Here is an 18,964-nt window from a genome sequence, read left to right as displayed (position 1 = left end):
AGTCATGTTGCCAATCTGTAATCTTGATGTATGTTAAGAATGGCACTCTACTCTGTGATCTTCCTTCCCCAAACCCACAACCACAGTCTCATCATGAGAAAAACCTCAGACAATTCCCTTTTGGGTGACATTCTGCAAAATTCCTGACCAGGACTCCTCAAAAAACCGTCAAGGTCAAGAAAAACGAAGAGAGTCTGAGAAACTGTCAGCTAAGAGGAACCTACAGAGACACAACATCTAAATATAATATGTATCCTGGATCCTAAAACAGAAAAGGGGCATCGGGTAAAAACAAGGAAAATCTGAATAAAATGCAGACTTTAGCTAATAATACTGTATCCATATCAGTTCACTAATTATAACAAATGTACCACACTGATGAAGATGTAAATAATAGGGGAAACTGCAAGCGGGAGTTCGTGTAATGTGGAAACTCTATACTATCTGCTCGATGTTTCTGTAAATATAAAACCACTCTATAAATAAATACATACTAAAATAGATTTTAGAAAGAGAGGAGAGGATGTTACCAACTTCACTATACTTCAGTAATTTAAAGATAAATGAAGCTCACATGTTTCCTAAACGGTTGCTATACTGTTAGGATAAAACACACAGAGAAGAGGCCATTTGTTTGAGGTTTAATTTAAATGGATATTGTCTACGAGTGCTGGAAGCCTCTGTTACCATTGGGTAAAGCTAATGTGTTTACTTAGGGGTGCCTGTTAAGTGTACAAATCTGATACCCTATCTTCGTACCCTAGATCACTTCTCTCAGGAAAGCTAAACTTAGCTCTGCTAAAGTTTTGCCACTCTCTCAAAGAAGGAATGGTTTAAAAAAAAAAAAAAAGGAGGGAATGGTAAAGTCGAGCATACAGAGTTGTTTTTTCTTCCCTTCTTCCTTCCTTCCTTCCTTCCTTCCTTCCTTCCTTCCATTTCTTTATTTAAGAGAGACACAGAGAGAGAGGCAGAGGCCCAGGCAGAGGGAGAAGCAGAGGGAGAAGCAGAGTCCCCGTGGCCCTGAGCCAAAGGCCTATGCTCAACTGCTGAGCCACCCAGGTGCCCCTGTACGAAGTTGTTCTGATGGAGATCCTGGAGATCCTCCGGCTCCACTCAGCAACAAGGTTTCCACAAGGCACAGCCAGTGCTTCTACTGGTAGGCCAGTTCCCAGGCAGCGGCCACCCAGAGGAGGGGCCTGCACACGGGGTGCACTTGGGAGATGACAAACATCCGTGCCTCCAGTGCTACTCAGCCGGGAGGTGGTGACCCGCGGGGGAGGACAGGCAGCTGGAGCTTTGCAGGATGCACAGGTCACAGGGCTACTGCCCGTGGATGAGCCCGTTAGGTCGGGAGGCCCGCCTGCCCTGTGTCAGCTGGCTCAGCCCTCAGCCGCAGCCTTCTCTGTCCCCTCGGAGTGGGCGGGCTGGTGAGGGGCCGCGGGATATACACACTGCTCCTACCCTACGACTTGTTTAATAAACAACTGCGAGCAAATGCATTGTTCCCCAGATGTCACTGGTGACCGAAGCCTTGTCTTAAACCTCTTGGTTAAACAGGAAAGCAAACTGGAAAGCATACAGAACCAAACCAAGGAGACACAGGTTTTATATGGTCAGTCCATTCCCTGGCTTAACCTATCCACATATAATGTAAATATTTGTGTTTGCTTCATCTGTTATGCAATTTTCATCTCATCTAATTCACGAGGCTAAAAAGATGACAGATACACTTTGTCCTTTGCCCCCTCTCAAAAGTAAAGCTGCTAATCACTAATGCTTAAAATTAATGTCTACACATCCAATAACTACAGATGTTTTGTTATAGAGCATAAACGTTAGACCATTATGTCACCATAGGCTTTGCTGTATTGAAGGAGGCAAGTGCCAAAATTTAAAGCGTGGACATTTACGACTGAGAAAGATATTCTTCTTGTACGAAGAACTTTACCACTGTGAAAATGTATTTTGAGAAACCTCAAAGTTCCTGTTTACAGTAAATACTTTCCACAAGAAGAAAATTACGTTTCTTTAGATGTAAAATCTACAGACAGACAAAATTTCAGTCCAAACCATTTGTCTTAACCTAACCATAGTACTCTATTCCCTTGCTTGTTCCATTTCATGACCCTGTCCCAGCCCTAAATAGCATATTCAAGAGTCTTCTTGCTCTACATGGCTTGTTCCAAATCTTCTCCCACCGTTACCAGCGATGGGTTCAATAGTGACCTGCAGTGACCCCTCCATGCTTCTGGAGACCACAGCAGCCCAGTTTAGTGCCTGACTAAATCCTAAAATTCTGCAGAGAAAGGAAAATCGTATTTCCAAAGCGTGTGGCTATAACAGAAAAGGGTTGTTTTAATCAAGGCTTCAGGGGTTCTAAAGGAGAGCACTGCTACCACTAAACCAACGAGTCCCAGGGTCTCCTGCAGGAGTTCTAGGCCTTCTTCAGGAAGCAGCACTCATCACTAAAGTGGGGAGGCTCACCGCCCCCCCCCCCAACCCTGCCTACCCTCTGCCCTCTCCTACCCCTGCACCTGCCTGGCCGTGAAAGAGCAATGTCTGTGCAAAGGTGGTCGGTCATGGAAATGTATATATAAGGCATCTGAGTGCTGTGCCTGACTCATCCACCCACCCCTCCTGCTCCCCTCTCCATCCTTCTTCTTTGCTCCCTACCCTGCAAGACCGCATCAGGGGGCTTTCCTGCCAGTGGGAGGGACAGCAAGAGATGGTGCGGAGGTGAGGCTGAGACACTGACTGGTCTGGCTCCCTCCCCGCTGGCTTGCTGTGGACTGGCCCGACTAGCTCCTGTCAGCCAGCCTCTCCACACAGGCAGCCTCACCTCCTCCCTCCCCTCGGCTTTCAGGTTGAGGGGTGTTAACTACCCCTTGCTACTTCCAGTTCTTGGCTGATGCTGTGCCATTTCTTGTTGGCTTCCATGAACTCTGCCCCCTGCCCCCCCTTCCAAGTACCCTCCCCCCTGCTCCAATTACCAGTTTAACCGTATCATCTGTTTCTCATGGGACACTGATAATACACATCATTTCAAGTACACTGTAATACAACAGAAAATGTTATTTTCAAGGTTTTAACGTTATGGATTTCCTTAAATCTTTTAGTGACATCTAGTACACTTTAACATTTCTTGGTTGTGGGGGCACCTGGGTGGCCCAGTGGTTGAGCATCTGCCTTTGGCTCAGGGCGTGATCCCAGGGTCCTGGGATCGAGTTCCACATTGGGCTCCCTGCATGGAGCCTGCTTCTCCCTCTGCCTATGTCTCTGCCTCTCTCTGTGTATCTCTCATGAATAAATAAAACCTTTCTAAAAAATTTCTTGGTTGTGAATATAATAACTTCCAGAGAAGGAATAAATCATATTCCTGAGGCCATGGACCAGTATCATAATTCTGTTGCTGCCCTCAGCGTCCCTTTACCTGTACCAGAACCCTACTAAATTCCTCTACATATAGTAAGTGATTTAATAAATGAGTTATCTATACCCATGGTGATAGGGGTTATATAAAATACAGGGGATGGCACTGGATTCCAACAGATCCTTGCATATTAGAGTCTACGTCACTGATACCCTTCAGCGTAATCCAGGATTGGTCCCAAATTGATCTGTGTTGCTGGTCTTAGACACCATGGAAATACATGACATGGATTTAAGGGTTAAGTTGGGCCTAAGGTTAGCCATGTTTGAAACCAGGGGTTACAGCGAAGAAATTAATAGTCTTTTCCGTATACTGCCTGTGAGGAGGGCAGGGGGAGGGTAATGACAAACTGAGCCGAGGGGGCACCGCAGCCTGATGTGAACCAAAAGCAAGGCAGACATACTACAAGGGCTACACGTTGCTGGGCACCGTTGATCCATCCTTCAGTGGCATGTCCAGTGGTGGGGCCAGCTGTGGGGAGTCCTGCATCAGTGCTGTTCTCCCAGAAGCTCTGTAGCCTGCAGCCTCCCTGGAGATGCTGCAATGGCAGATGATCTTTGGACTCTGGGGACACGAACCTGACATAGTCCCCGAATAAGCAAAGAAGCTTGGGGGCTCAAAGCATGGGGTGGGGGTGTCTCAGGAATACACTTGTCCCTATACCAATAATAGCTTCACCTTATCCTAGCCTTCCTCACCTCTGCTCTTCCACCTGCTACCTCCAATACGAATACAAACAAGCTTGGGGGAGATCAGAGGCAATCCTTGACTCTGGAACTTAGACAAATCGATACAACTGGAACTTTCCTACAAGTATACACTGATTTTGCTGAACTGACTTTTGGTTCACTGAATTCAGACTCTATTTTAGTCACTGTTGGGGAGAGCTCCCTGGAGGTCGGAGGTCACACTGTAGGAGTGTCCTCTACCCCAGGGTCAGCCTTTCCCACCAGACTGTGAGCTTCTCAAGGGCTAGCACAGTTTCTTACATTTGTGCCCCTGATGCCCAAAGACTTAGATACACAATAAATATTTGGCTCATGTGTTGGTCAGTTTCAGCCAGCCAGTGGGAAGCAGAGGAGATGGAGACTTGATCACATTATGCTGAATAAGGCTTGGGTGATACAGGAGTAAAAAGAAAGTGTAGGCTGTCCTCTCAAGAAATTTGGCTGAGAAACACTAGGCACCTCTTCTATGGCATTCGACATGCTTTATTGCATATTTATCTTGACATCACTTCCAAACCTATTGTGAGCAGAGCTGGTGTCCTGTCTCCCTGCTTTTTGAGGCACAAACAAGTCCTTGCTTGTAACCAGCACAAAATTAAAATGTGTTCCATTTTATCAAGTAATTCCCAAATCCTCTGTTTCCAATCCTCTTTTCCTTCGGTTCACTGTGGAGGTTGACAAAGAGTTATTTCCTTCCTGAAACTCCCCACCTAAGCCCTTGGGCCTCTCTTCTTTCCTGGTGTTTCCCCATCATCCTCAATATCTCTGCAGATACACATTCCTAGACTTGTTCTCAGCCTCCTCTTCTCCTCCCTTTAAACTTTCTCCCACCAGAACTACTATTGCTTAAATTATTACCTCTATGTGATGACTCCTGAATAGCTATCCCAAGCCCATGCCTCTCACAACCCCTCTCTCTCATGCTAAGCTCCCACACTGCCTTCAAGATAAATAAGAAGAAAGTCACGCTAAAGATAGCACATGTAGGGATCCCTGGGTGGCGCAGCAGTTTGGTGCCTACCTTTGGCCCAGGGCGCAATCCTGGAGACCCGGGATCGAATCCCACGTCGGGCTTCTGGTGCATGGAGCCTGCTTCTCCCTCTGCCTGTGTCTTGCCTCTCTCTCTCTGTGTGTGTGTGTGTGTGTGTGTGTGTGTGTGTGTGTGTGACTATCATAAATAAATAAAAATTAAAAAAAAAAGATAGCACATGTAGTTTGGAACTCTCAACTTCCCTCATTTCAGCTCTTGGAGATAATAAGACCACAATAAAAAATAAAATTACAAGTTTGAACACCAGATTTTTAATGTAGGGAGCTAGAAATGATGGTTGGTCTCAGGCCTCACTCCTTGTTTGTAGAATGGCATTCAAAAGTTGCCAGAGCGGTTTGGAATGGGACAGGCTTTTGTCCCAATCATGCTGGCCTGGACCTCGTGTTCTCTCTCCTCTGGGTGTTTTGCTCAGGCTCAGGGTAGACTAGTAGAGACCCTTTCCCCGATGTGCCGCTGGGTCCTGACTACTGTTGGTGTTCCGGGGTCTCAAGCCACTCCTGCTCCAGCATGCTGGATATGCCCTTTCGGATTCTAACTCAGCTCCAAACCCAGTAGATGCTTGCTGGGCTTTCCAGAGAGAATGGTTCTCTGCCTCTTCCCCAGGGAACTCCCCCTCATTAACCTTACCAGCAGCAGGCCTCTGACCCTCAGGTTGCAAAGAAAGACTGGCAGGACCTTGGACTCCATTTCCTAAGAAGTCCTGTTCTACCTGGTATGACACTGAACTCATTCTGCTAACTCATTTGCCCTTAGCTTTATACCGTCCTGCAACTTATGATTATTTTTTTTATATCTATATTTAGCTTCATGTTCTATGGCGCAGACTCCTAATTGTTTCCCACTTGTAACAAACTCCATTCCCCAGCCTCCTTGCAGCTAGGCGGGCCACATGACTAAGCTTCTGCAACCGAATGTGAACATAAATGAAGCATGCTACTTCCAGGTTAGTCCTAAAACGTGTGGTGTGTGCTCCTCCCTGCTCTTTCCCTTTCTTGCAAGTTAGAATACAGATGGGAGGCCTGTGATTCAGCATTAAGCGTTCAGACCAGGGCGGAGCCCTAGAGATGCATGATTCAACGCCTTCCATGGACAAGTTTCTGTCAATGGGGAGGTAGGTACAGAAACTGCAAATAAACACTTAGAGCTGTTTAGAGCACTCTGATGCTGCTGTCAACGACAAAGTGCACGACCAGTGGAGTATAAACCACAGCTACTGGTCTTTGCAATACTGGAAATAAAGAAAACCCATCTCTAAACAGAGTCTGAGGAGCACTGCCCTAGTGGATGGCAGAAAAACAAGACAAAAGGGACCCTTAGAACGCAAACCACTCACCTCGGTGCTGTCCACAAGACAGAAAAATAAACGGCTACCTTCTTCAAGCAAGTGTGTTTTGAGAACTCTGCCCAAGAAGCCTGCAGTTGTAGGTGAAGGTGCTAGAATCAAACACAATGTGAACATGCACTGGCTGCCCCTTCCTTGCAGCTTTGAGCAAAGCATTACAAGAAAGAGATGAGCTCAGGCAAGAAGCGTCCGTAAGCTTGGAAGCCAAGGTGTAGAGGGGCAGATGGCATCCAGAAACTGGGAGACAGATTAGAAATGTTAACTTCTCTGTGACCCCAAAGAGCAGAGGGTGGTGTGGCCACCCTCAGACTTTCCTGAAGGCCTCCCAAGAAGATGCTGCACTGAAGCAAAGGAAGACAGGCCTCTAGTAGAGCAGAGCCAAGGTGCGCCTTCCTGCTCCCGTCCATGCCTTAGGGGACCTGGCAGCAGAGATCAATGAAAAGGGAAGACAGAGGTGGGCTGAGCACAGAAGTCGGGAGGTCAGGCAAGCTTCAGAACGTGGTCCCCCACAAAACGTGGACACGGTAACTGCTGAGTGGAACTGACTAGAAGCAAACAGACCGGGAGGCCTAGGAACTCCTTAAGGTATCAGGTTGCTGTGGAAGCCACAGCTGGGCCTGGAAAGTCCCTGTTCCCTCTCCCGCAGGAGCACACCCTCTCCCACACCCATTTCAGATATGGCCACAGAGGGTGGCGGATGGGGAGACCTTCACAGGAACCAAAGTCAAGGTCAGGGTGCTGGTGAGGTGCCTCCCAGGAAGGAGAAGCGGGGCCAGCCGCAGAATTACTCCCCTACCAGGGCAGAGAGGTTTCAGTTCCTGCCCAGCACGGCTTCATGATCATTATTTTTATGCACCCGTGCAGCTGCAGGTCTCCTGTCCTGCTGAATGGGAGTTTGTTTTATTTCAATGCAGTTCTCTCATTTCTACTCCTCCATCACGGAGCAGATGCTGGCCAGTCCACATGAAGCAAGGAAGGAACGCTTCAGCACTGGCATGTAACACAGAGGTCACAGAGCAAAAGGCTACACCTGTGGAGTCTGGTAACCGCAACCCTGTCAAGGAACGCATGGAGGCCACGACACAGGAGGGGCAGGGTCACCAGTGCCAGGGACCAGAGAGGCTCTGGCATCGGCTGGACGTAAGTCAGACGTAGGCTGGTCACACTCAGCAACGACTCTGACCTGGCGCACTGCTGACCCAGCTGGAGCCTTTGCCTCTCTCTACACATAAGGCACCATAGCTACAACGGCTGTATAGGACTGCCCAAGGGTTAAAGCAGAGCAATGTTTACAGGGTGAGGAGCAAGATGCTTAGCCCAGAGGAACTAATAAATGGTACACAGTACTTCCCAAGGAAGCTGGGGAACTCAAAATTTCTAAACAATCAATGGAATATACAACTGGCATTCTGGAAGTTTAACTGTTCATGCTCTGACACCTCAATTTAACAAGGACTGATGATACAGTCATCCTATACCTACCCTAGAAGAACTACAGTCCAGGAACGAATCTCCCCCTGCCTGAGGATGGGCCCAGTGCCACATGACTAAGCTTAAGGCACTGCCACTTGCTTCTGCTGCCGCTTGACACAAAGCAGGGAGGCAGCAGTGGAGCAGGGGGTGTAGGAGGGAAAGCAGAGGCTACACGGCGGCACAGTAGAAGAACACAGACTTCAGGTATGGGTTCAAATACTAGGAGATAAGCAGGTGAGCCGAATGGTTAAAGAGCGTGGCTCCCACAGCAAACATCAGACCCTGCAGTTAGAAAATGAGTTTTTCCTCTGGGATCAGGGACAAGTCAACGATGCCCACTCTGGCCACTTCTATTCAACATAGTACTGCAAGTCCCAGCCAGGGTAATTAGGCAAGGCAAAGATATAAATGGCATCCACATGGGAAAGAAGGAGTAAAACTGCGTCCGTTCATAGGTGACATGATCTTATATAGAGAAAACCCTAAAGGTTGCACAAAAAAACCCTAATAAATGAATTCAGTAAAGTTGCAGGACACAAAATTAACGTACAAAAATCAGTTGCGTGTCCACACACTAATGATGAACAATTTAAAAAGGAAATTAAAAACACAATCCCATTTACAATAGCATCAAAGTAGAGTAAAAAATACTGAGAAACAAGCTTAACCAAAGAGGCAAAAGACTTGCACACTGAGAACTATAGCATATCAATGAAAGAAACTAAAGGAGATGCAAGTAAATGAAAAGACACACTATGTTAGTGCATAAAAAGACTCAATATTGTCAAAACAGCCATACTGGTCAAAGTGATTTAAAGATTCAGAGCTATCGGGAATCCCCAGATGGCTCAGCGGTTTAGCTACTGCCTTTGGCCCAGGGCATGGTCCTGGAGTCCCAGGATCGAGTGCCATGTCAGGATCCCTGCCTGGAGCCTGCTTCTTTCTCTCTCTCTCTCTCTCTCTCTCTCTCTCTCTCTCTCTCTCTCTGTCACTCATGAATATATATAAAATCTTAAAAAAAAAAAAAAAAAGATTCAGAGCTATCCCCCCATCAAAATCTCCATGGCACTTTTTAAAAAAATCCTAAGATGCATATAGAACACAAAGGATTCCAAAGAGGAGAAAGAATGACAAATTTGGAGGCTACATACTTCCTGATTTCAAGACATATGACAAAGCTACAGTAATTAAAACAGTATGGTACTGGCAAAAGGACAGACATAGGGACCAACAGAATAGAGAACCCAGAAATAAATCCACTTGTAGACGGTCAGCTGATCTTCAGCAAGGTTGCCAAGAATGCACAGTGGGGAAAGGACGTCTCTTCCACAAATGCTGTTGGTGAAACTGGACATGCACATGCAAAGGAGCACAGCCTCGAGCTACATGGCCTGAGTCGAGGCCTTGCTTACTAGCAAGTTATTCAACCTCTGTGTGCCTTAATTGCCTCATCTACAAAATAAGAATAATAATACTATCTTCTCCCTAAGACTACTGGAAGATTTAAATCTGACATTCCTTTTCAGTTTTTATCAATAGGGTCTTGGGAAAGTTACTTTCCCTCTTTGAGCTTTAATTTCCTCTGCTGTAAAAGGGAGACAAGCTCTAACTTGTTGGGTTACTGGGTAATTAGGACAAAATAAATGAAATAGCCAATGTAGAGACTTCAGCCTGCTTCCAAGTTCAGAGGAGTCGAAAGACTCCAGTCAACTTCAAGGCAAGCCTGTTCCCAATAGGCAGAGAAGGGGAATCTCAACAGAGGTTTGGGGGGGGCAGGGAAGACCAGAAGAAGAACCCCCTCCCTCAGACTGGGTGGGTCACCAGCATAACAACCTCTAGGCTAAGGCTTTCTCTCCTCTACCACCCTGTCCGGAGTTTCTCATCACCACTGACAACATTTAGATGAGTATGTGTAAGAGGAGCTTAGCCTGCTGGGTTGAAGCATTCTAAGTACATTACCATGCTTACTCTAGGCCACTCTGTCTGGATCTTAGATTAATCCATCTAAACACATTCACTGACATACCACTGAACAGTGTTCAAAGTGAGTTCCCATCTCTTTTCCCATTTGATCACATGGTGAGACAGGCAAATAGAGCATTCTCCACGTTACGGAGAAGAAAACTAAAACTGGGACAGCCTGCTTCACTCTCACCAGGGCTCAGCCTTCCGGCCCAGGGCTCTTGGGCCACACCGACCACGGGAACCCTTTTTCCGTACTTAATTCTATGCCCCATGAGAAATGAAATACGCAGATTTATTCTCCATAATGACATTAATGCCTTTTCCAAACATTTACTGATTCCCGAAGAAATATAATAGGATTATGGTAAATGCCAATAAAACTTGTATCTCTACTTAGAAGTTTTGACAAAAGTTTACGGGAATAAGTCCATATAATCCAATGAAAGCGACAGAATAAAACTCTAAATACCCAACAGAAAGTATCAATGATTACTCCGTTTGCCTGCTTCAGAGAAAGTCCAGAAGAGCAAGCAGTCAGGTTTATCTCTAACGCAATGAACAATATAACTTAAGAACCCACCTTCTCCTAAAGCATCTTGCTCTCCCCATCAACAGAACAGTCTACCTGTTGAGCTAGACCACAGAATTCAATTACCTGACTTAAAAGAAAAGACTGGAAATTAACTCAGCAAGACTAATAATGCCTGAGCCTTGCTGCCATTCCTTTTCTTTTCCTTCTCGGATAGTCATGGAATTCCCATACATGAAAAGTTACGAATACAAAAAGGATGTGTTCCGCTGGTCCTGTCATGGTGAATGCTACCCCTCCACGGATTCCTCTCATCCCTGTCCAGTTAACATTTCCTCGGTTTCATTAAATGCAGGAGAAAGAGATGTGCAAACATGTATAAAGATGTAAAATGCCCTCAGGAAGTTTGTAATCTAGAGTCGTGGGTGCTCAACCAGGGCTAATCCTCCATACACCCCTGCCCCAGGACATCTCACAATATCTGGAGACGTGTGTTGGACACAGCTGGGGGCGCTACTGGCATCTGGTGGGTAGAGGCCAGGGATGCTGCTACACATGCTACAAGGCACAGGACAGCCCCCACCACACAGAATTCTGCAGCCCCCAAATGTTAGTGGTACCCAGGCTGAGAAACCCTGATCTAAAGGGTGAGATGAGAACTAGAAGCAGTCTTAGTGCTGCGAGGTGAATATGGTGTGAGCTATAAGAGAGACAAAAGTGAAATGCTATGAGGTTGATGTTTAAACAGTTGACTGGACCTCAGTGTTGGCAAGGATACAGTGAAAACGGCATCCACAGACCACACCTTGAGGATGTACAGTGAAACAACCTGGGGGAGAGCCATGTGGCAAGATGTATCAAAAGCTTTAAGAACATATATATACTATTTTCATCTTGGCTTTCTTTCCATTCCCACCTTCCCTTCTCTTCCTTTGCCTTCTCTTTCTTCCCTCCCCAGAACTGAGGGGTCAGCTTGTAAGTGAGAAAAAGGTATGATGAGAGGCAGTTTGGGGGAGGTGCACTGAGGCATGGGCTGTGGTCGGGGTGCCAGTGAGGTTGGTGAGCAAAGGGAGCATCACGTTAGAAGGCACATGATGTCAAACTGTCCCACCACTGGAATATTGGCTTTGAGCATCTGGCTATGTTGGTGTCTACCACATTTCCTCACCTCAAATTCACTATTTTTCCCTTTGAAATTTGTTGGTGGCTGTGGGGAAGCACTCTGAGGTTATGTTGATAGTCTGTTCTACAGAGAGGCATGGGTGAGCAGGCCTGATAGATGAGGACAAGAAGCAGTGTGGAGAGAGCCAGAGGAGGCAGGATGGCCTTTGTGGTTAGGAGATGGGCTACCATGAGTAAAACAGTGTAAAAATAAGTAAAATATTAAGTAAAAATATTAAAGGTAATGGGCTACAATCTTCCTACTGCCAGGAAAGATATGTACAAAGACAATCCTGGGTGTTGGATTAGAGTTGGAGCTATTTGTTTTGAATTCATGATTTTATGAGACATAGGCTAATATAGAAAAATTTATGACAACTACATGTGTATACATACACACGTACATATACATACATTGCCTACCTCTGTGCCCTGAGGGGTCTAAAGCAATGACACTCCAGAAACAATGAGAACATCAACCTTCCATATCTTTGTGATACTATCCTTTACCAAAAGGGGCACTGACTAGGTCAGGGAAAGTACAACGTAAGCCTGGAATATCTTGTGGTGCCAGAAACTTTTCAAATGCTTAGTGTGGGAAGCCTAAGTGACTTAGAAGCTGAGTGTCTGGCTTCAGCTCAGGACGTGATCCTAGGATCTGGGATGGAGTCCCACATTGGGCTCCTTTCAGGAAGCCTCCTTCTCCCTCTGCCTGTGTCTTTACCTCTGTGTGTGTGTGTGTGTGTGTGTCTCATGAATAAATAAATAAAATCTTTTTTAAAAATGCTCAATGAATAACAGGATATCAAAAGGACACAGGAACCAGTTTAGAGGGACTTCCACTGGCCAAAAGAGGTCAATTTGAGCATCAAAATAAATAATGACAGTAACAGATTTCAACATTTTGGATACAAAGGGAATCCATGAATACTACCTAATATAAATGAATAAACACAGAAGGGAGAACAAAAGTTCTTCCTTATAGTATAATACCAATGAACAAACATAGAAGGAGGGCTGGAAATAAAAAATCACCATGTGGCAACCTTCATAGAGGTGGCTGATTCAGGCAGAAGTCATCGATGAATGGCACAGGTGGTAGGTGGAGGTTTAATGAGGAACAGGCTGTTAACCTCAGAGTGCTTCCCCACAACCACCAACAAATTTCAAAGGGAAAAATGGTGAATCTGAGGTGAGGAGATTTGGCAGCCACCACCATAACCAGGTGCTCAAGGCCAATATTCCAGTGGTGGGACAGTTTCATATCGTGTACTTTCTAACTCCATGCACCAAGACGAGCTGAGTACCACCGAGGACACATGACCTGCATCTGATACTGAAGAAACATCTGCTAGACCCTGGTGGATAATCAGCCTACAGAGTGTGTAAGACCTGTACAGCTGTAAGGATCTCGGGAACAGAGTAAGTCTGAGCAACTATTCCAGAAAAGACAGGACAAATTGATGTAACATGGAAAAGCAAGACAAGAGATATCGGGGGGGTGGGGTGACTGATGAAATATGAATGGGTTCTGTAGACTGGATGGCAGAGAGTAGTACCAATGTCAATTCCCTGATTTGGTGATACGACGGTTACTTGTATGTCAACATAACTGAGTGAAGAGATGCACAGAGAGCTGGTAAAATATCTGGGTGTGTCCCCAAGGGCGTTTCTGGAAAAGATTAGCATTTGAACTGATAAACTCTGTAAAGAAGATAACCCTGACCAATGACTGGGTGTCATCTTCCACAGAGAGCCTGAAGAGAACAAAGAAGTGAAAGGTCAAGTTTGTGCTGTTGCTTGAACATACATCCTCTTCTGTCCTTGGACAACAGTGCTTCCAGTTCTCGGGTTCTTCACACTCTCACTGAATTACATGACCAGCTTTCCTGCTTCTCCGGCTTACAGATGGCACATGATGGGACTTCTCAGCCTCCATGACCCTATGAGCCAATTCCAATAATACACTCACGTATATCTATATATATCCTGTTGGTTCTGTTTCTTTGGAGAACCCTGACTCATCCAAATGCCATGGGGGTATAGAAAAAGATTATACTTATTTTCAGTTTAGTTCAGGGGAAGGGCCCCCATTCAAAGGACGAACCTATTAAAAATCAACCAGGGCAGGAGGCAAAATGAGTCAGTGGGTTCTCTACCTCAACTCTTGTTTTGGTCTTCAACAACTAGCTTTGCCAAGAGCTTAACTTTGGATTTCTCTAGCTCCTTGGGGAGTGAATGCCTCTGACTTGACTCCACTGCCCACCTTGGACTTCTATGGTCCGAGTCTATCTGTAGGCAACTCTGGAATTTCTGTAGAGGAGGGGCTTTGGGGCAGCCTATCTGTAAAGGGAGACCAGGGAAACCTTAAGGCTTCATTTACAAAGCAAGCCCACTGCTTTTGTTTAGACTGCATGTTCGTTTGGAGGGACAAACCGGTGGCACTTATGGAGGGGATAAAGTACCCTCCAACCCAGAGCTGCCACCTGCCAAGCCATCCCTGATGATACCACAGAATCTGCACAGGGCTAAGTTAGGGCCAAGGCTAGCAGCCCCTCAGCCTAATGTCCCAGAGAATAATCAAGACACCGGACTGTTGATGAGTAATGGGGGGGGGGGGGGGCGGCGCTGCCTAACACCCTTAGGAAGGAGCGGAGCAGGCTGTACTGGACAGGCTGTTTTCCAGAGTGACACCCAGTCTGGCCCAGCCTAAGGCGTATGAATGATTCACATCTGAGGTAGGGAGGCAAGGTCCATGGGAGCTGGGTGATGTCAGGGGTCACAGGCAAGGGAGGAATTCAAGGCAAGAGGCACAGAGGACGGGATGACAGGGGTCAGGTACTACAGAGGCAGGGGCAGCAGATGCAGAGGGAAGAGGAAAACGGAGAAAGACCTCAGCCTGGGGGGGCGGGGTCAAAGAGGGGCAGGTGCAACCGGGAAATCCGAACCTTCCACTCATTGGGCACCACTTTCCCAGCTCAGCAGGCAGGGCCGGCAGAGAGCAAGCAAGCATCATTCAGACTCAATTAAATAATTAGCTTAATTGTCTGCAGCATGGAAATGCAAGGAGCTGGACTCGTGCTTTGCAGAGTGAACCTTAAAGACCCAAGTTAGCAAGAAGGCATAGGCCAGTGAGGACGGCATCAGGCACCCCAATTCAACGTCCAGCAATTGCATTACTGTGCTCTTCTGACTCACTGGCTGGCTGGCCTAACCGGCTATGCTTTTGTCCACTAAGAACTGAGATGAGCAGACAGGACAGGTGATTCTAAGAGGGAATTACAGTTCCTTCGGAACTTTGTCCTGTGCCATGGAATCACGTATCAGGAAGTCATCTCAGTCCTGAAACTTGTATTCCTCATGTATTCCTCATAGAGCAGTTTCTCACCCTCTGGCAGGATTTCCTCCATGAAGTCCCCTTCAATGAGAGGGCAGGAGAGAGGGTGCAGAGGGACCGCAGTAGTGTGCACGTAGCACATGCAACACTCAGACCTTATCACTTCCAGGTGGCCTGCCTGGGGTGTCCCCCACCTGTAGGCCCTGTCTCAGTAATTCACATGTTTATGCAGTCCTCACTGGGTGCCAAGCTCTTTCACACAGACTGACTTAACAGCACCCACCAGCACAAGCACGGAGGCAGGAAAGGGATTATCACCCCTGTTATTTAAATGGCAAAACTGATTCAAGGACAACAAGCGATTTACCTTGTCATAAGACCTCACAAAAGTGGGGCAGGGACTGGAACCCAGACCCCTGTACTCCAACTGCCTAACTCAGTCCTGTCAAAGCCCAAACTCTCAGGGCTTCTGTGCCCCTCACCTCCACATCTCCCATCCATGGCAGGACTGAGTTCCAGGGGACTCCTCCCCATCCACACAGAATCCAGGATGAGGAACAATGGATCAGCAAGGCCAAAGAGGAGGAGGCTCAGTCCCTGCAGAAGGAATGATGGAGGGAAGAGCAGGAAGGGGGAGGACCAGCAAGGAAAGTAGGTGGAACACCTCTAGGTCACCGACAGCATGGGAATCTACACTTGCACTCTCACCTGAGCAATGTACATTTGCACCCATGTTTACAGAAATACCAACATTTTAATGTTTATCTTGGAGAAAAGGATGGCAACCAGGTAAGGAGTACTTCCTGTGTATCAGAGACTCTGCTAAGTGCTTTGTCTTCTAGAATCTTCATTTTTACAGGCAAGGAAATTAACGCTTAGAGACGTGAAGCAAGTATCCAAGGTCACAAAGCCTGGCCTGGAACAAAGGCTGGTCTGACTGTAAAGCCCTGCTCTTTCCCTTACACCACATTAATAACGCCCTGGGCCCAGGCTCTGCCATTTTGAAGCTTGCAATCAGACTTAACCACTCTGTTGGGTATAATCACAGGCCAGAAAAGCGTTCTGAGCTAATGTATACTCCAAGGAGAACGGCTAATAGGTAATTTGAGTTATAGTAATTCCCATTCGAGTTACACTGATTCCCCTGCCCCAGCCCAAAGAAATAAGAGGTTGGACTTAAGTCATGGTGCATTTCTGCCCCTCATCAAAAAGATGGAGAACTTGGGGGAGAAGCAGCCAGCTTAGAAAAGAAGATGTGTCATCTATAGTTAAATCAAAGCTATAAAGTTTGGAATGCTAAAGATTAAAAAAAAAAAAAAAAAGATAAGAAAAAGATGCCCAAATGATCTACTTTCCTAGTCCTATGGTAGTGACAATCAATTAAGTCATGTCTAGATGGTGAAATGTCCAGATCTAACATATCCTCGTACACACTACTGGGTCCATACAGTCTCAAGGCACAAGAGACAACTCTGGAAGCTTATCTCAAGTACATAAACCTCAAAAAAAAAAAAAAAAAAAAAAAGTACATAAACCTCACCGGCAGGATTTGTTTTCTGGCCTTTCCAGAATGGTCCAGTTTGTTTAGACAAGCATGATGTTAACAGAGCCAAGGTTGTGTGTTTCTGACTGTATGACTTCTAGTTGGAAAGGAGGAAAAATCCATTGGCTGGATTCAAGACCACACAAAATTGGATCCAAAGTCTCAGGGGGAGCCGGGTTAGCAACTCCTGACAGTTCCCGGGAAAATGGAACAACTCTCTTTAGCAACAGAAAAGTCAATGCATTAATGCAGTGCATGGACTCCTAGCGCCTGGTAAAGAAGGGACCTTCTGTGTGTAACTGCCACTTACTTTGATACTCCGACTTATTTAAAAAACAAAAACTAGGGATCCCTGGGTGGCGCAGCGGTTTGGTGCCTGCCTTTGGCCCAGGGCGCGATCCTGGAGACCCGGGATCGAATCCCACATCGGGCTCCCGGTGCATGGAGCCTGCTTCTCCCTCCGCCTGTGTCTCTGCCTCTCTCTCTCTCTCTGTGTGACTATCATAAATAAATAAAAATTTAAAAAAAATTAAAAAAACAAAAAACAAGTAGGAACCGTGAAAAGCTTCGCGGCCTTTGCCTTCTAAAGTCGGGCTCCAAGACCAGGCAACAAGTCAGCAAGGGAGCGAGGAGGGAGAAATGCGTTGCACGAACCGTGACAAATGATGGGAACCCATTTCGTGGAAATTACTCAGTTAAAAATTGCTCTTGAGGGTCGTTTTAATGATTACCCCAATAAGACCAAATTGTTTCCAATATTCACAGCCACTACTCGAATTACAAGTTGAGAAACCTCCAAGCAACTTCAGGTAGTCGCAACTCGCCGAGGGCGAGCAATGAAGTGACGCTGCCCCGGGGCACAGCGCGTCCGCCCGCGGGGACCTCCGCTCCCTCGCAAAGCGCCCCCCTTCCCTCCCTCCAGTGTTACCAGTTGGTTCATAATAACTATTTCTGGAACCTTCATGCCTTGCAGACTTGGAGCTTTCCCCTGACACACCGTCGCGCCGGGTGTCCTGCCCGCGCTCCACGGGGGCATCGCCGTTCAGCCCCGACGGCCGGAGGCCGAGCGCGAGCAGCACCTGTGCCGAGGCCCCGCCCCGCCGCAGCCCGGCGGCCTTGCACCCCCAGAACGAGGAGCGGCGCGCCAGATGCGCCCCCGGGAGAGTCCGGTCCCAGGGCCCAGGACGCCAGGCGACCCTGCAGAGCCGCGCGCCGGCCCGGCCGAGGTGCGCCCCGCCCCCCCCCGCGCCCCGGGCCCCCTCCCCGCGCGCGGCGCCCGCACTCACCGCTGCCGCTCGCCCGCCGCCGAGCCCGGGAGCGCGGCCCCTGCGGCTGCCGCATGCCCTCGGGGCCGAGCGCGACCAGGCGACCGGGGTCGGGCTCCGGCCGGGCGCGGGCAGCCGCGGAGGACGGGGCGGGCGGTCCTCTGGGCGGCCTCTGCGCCGCGCCCGCAGCCCCGGGAAAGTTTGGCGGCGCGAGGGGTGGCCCCGCCCCGCCCCGCCCCGCCCCGCCCCGGCGCCCGAGCGTTCCCACGCGGGAGCGCCCCCCGCCGGCGAGCGCCGAGCGGAGGCTGGTCCCCGGGAGCCGGTCCCCGCGAGCGCCCGCCCGCCCGCCCGCGGGTAGGAGCCCACCTGGGAGCGCGGGAGCACAGCGCTGAGCCGCTCTCCTCGCCCCCCCCAACCCCCGCCCGCTCCCCTGGGAGACGTTCGTCTGCAGCGGCCGCGGGTTCGTGCACCCGGCTCCCCGCCAGGCCACATGCCTGCTCTAAAACTTGCACCCCAGAGCCACCCCGGGGTGCACGCAGCCCCCGGAGGCCCAGATGTTCACGACTTTCCTGGCCTGGAGCCTTTCCTGGGCACCTTTCTGTTGCAACAGGAAATAAAATGAAATAAAAAGAAAACACTTAAGAGTTCTCGAAAGAGGCTTCTTAAGCTCCTGGGGTAAATAGTCCTGGATACTTTGTTTTTCAAAGCTGAGGTATAAAGCCTCCCCGGACCCACCTTTGGTAAAGAAAGATGCAAAGTAAAACAATGTCCTCAAGACTGTGTCCTCTCGGAGCTCTGCAAGGCAAAATGAAGTCACAGGTGTGCTGCAAGTTGGACCTTCCCGGTGATCTCAGGGAGGGGGAGAGGGTGAGGTGAGGGGGGGCCTTCCTACTCACGCTTCAAAACCTCGGGAAACACGGGGAGCCCGTGCCCAGATGCCTCCCTGTAGCCCTTGGCCATTCATTCGGTCCTTGTTCATTCAACGTTGATGCTGGGACCTCCTGTGTGTCAACCAGGACCCATATCCCAGGACACAGCCTGTATGGTAACCCGCCCCCTACCATCCAAGAAATCCTGCTTGCTCTGAAGATGGTAGCGTGATAACGGTTGATTCCTCGTGGCATGGACCTCATCCCAGAG

At 48.2% G+C, this 18,964-nt stretch overlaps 1 protein-coding gene across 2 annotated transcripts in view; it reads right to left on the bottom strand.

Moving 5' to 3' along the window:
- The window catches only part of LPAR3 (lysophosphatidic acid receptor 3), a 77,476-nt gene extending 59,466 nt beyond the window's left edge, over nt 1-18,010 (bottom strand). For both annotated transcript variants that reach the window (XM_041747287.1, XM_041747286.1), the window contains exon 1: nt 17,846-18,010. The gene's annotated coding sequence lies outside the window, so the exon portion shown is untranslated. The remainder of the gene's footprint in view (nt 1-17,845) is intronic.
- Between the last annotated feature and the right edge of the window lie 954 nt (nt 18,011-18,964).

This window comes from Vulpes lagopus, chromosome 3 (assembly GCF_018345385.1).
Source record: "Vulpes lagopus strain Blue_001 chromosome 3, ASM1834538v1, whole genome shotgun sequence".
Lineage (NCBI taxonomy): Eukaryota > Metazoa > Chordata > Mammalia > Carnivora > Canidae > Vulpes > Vulpes lagopus.
This window is presented reverse-complemented; position numbering and strand designations above follow the sequence as displayed.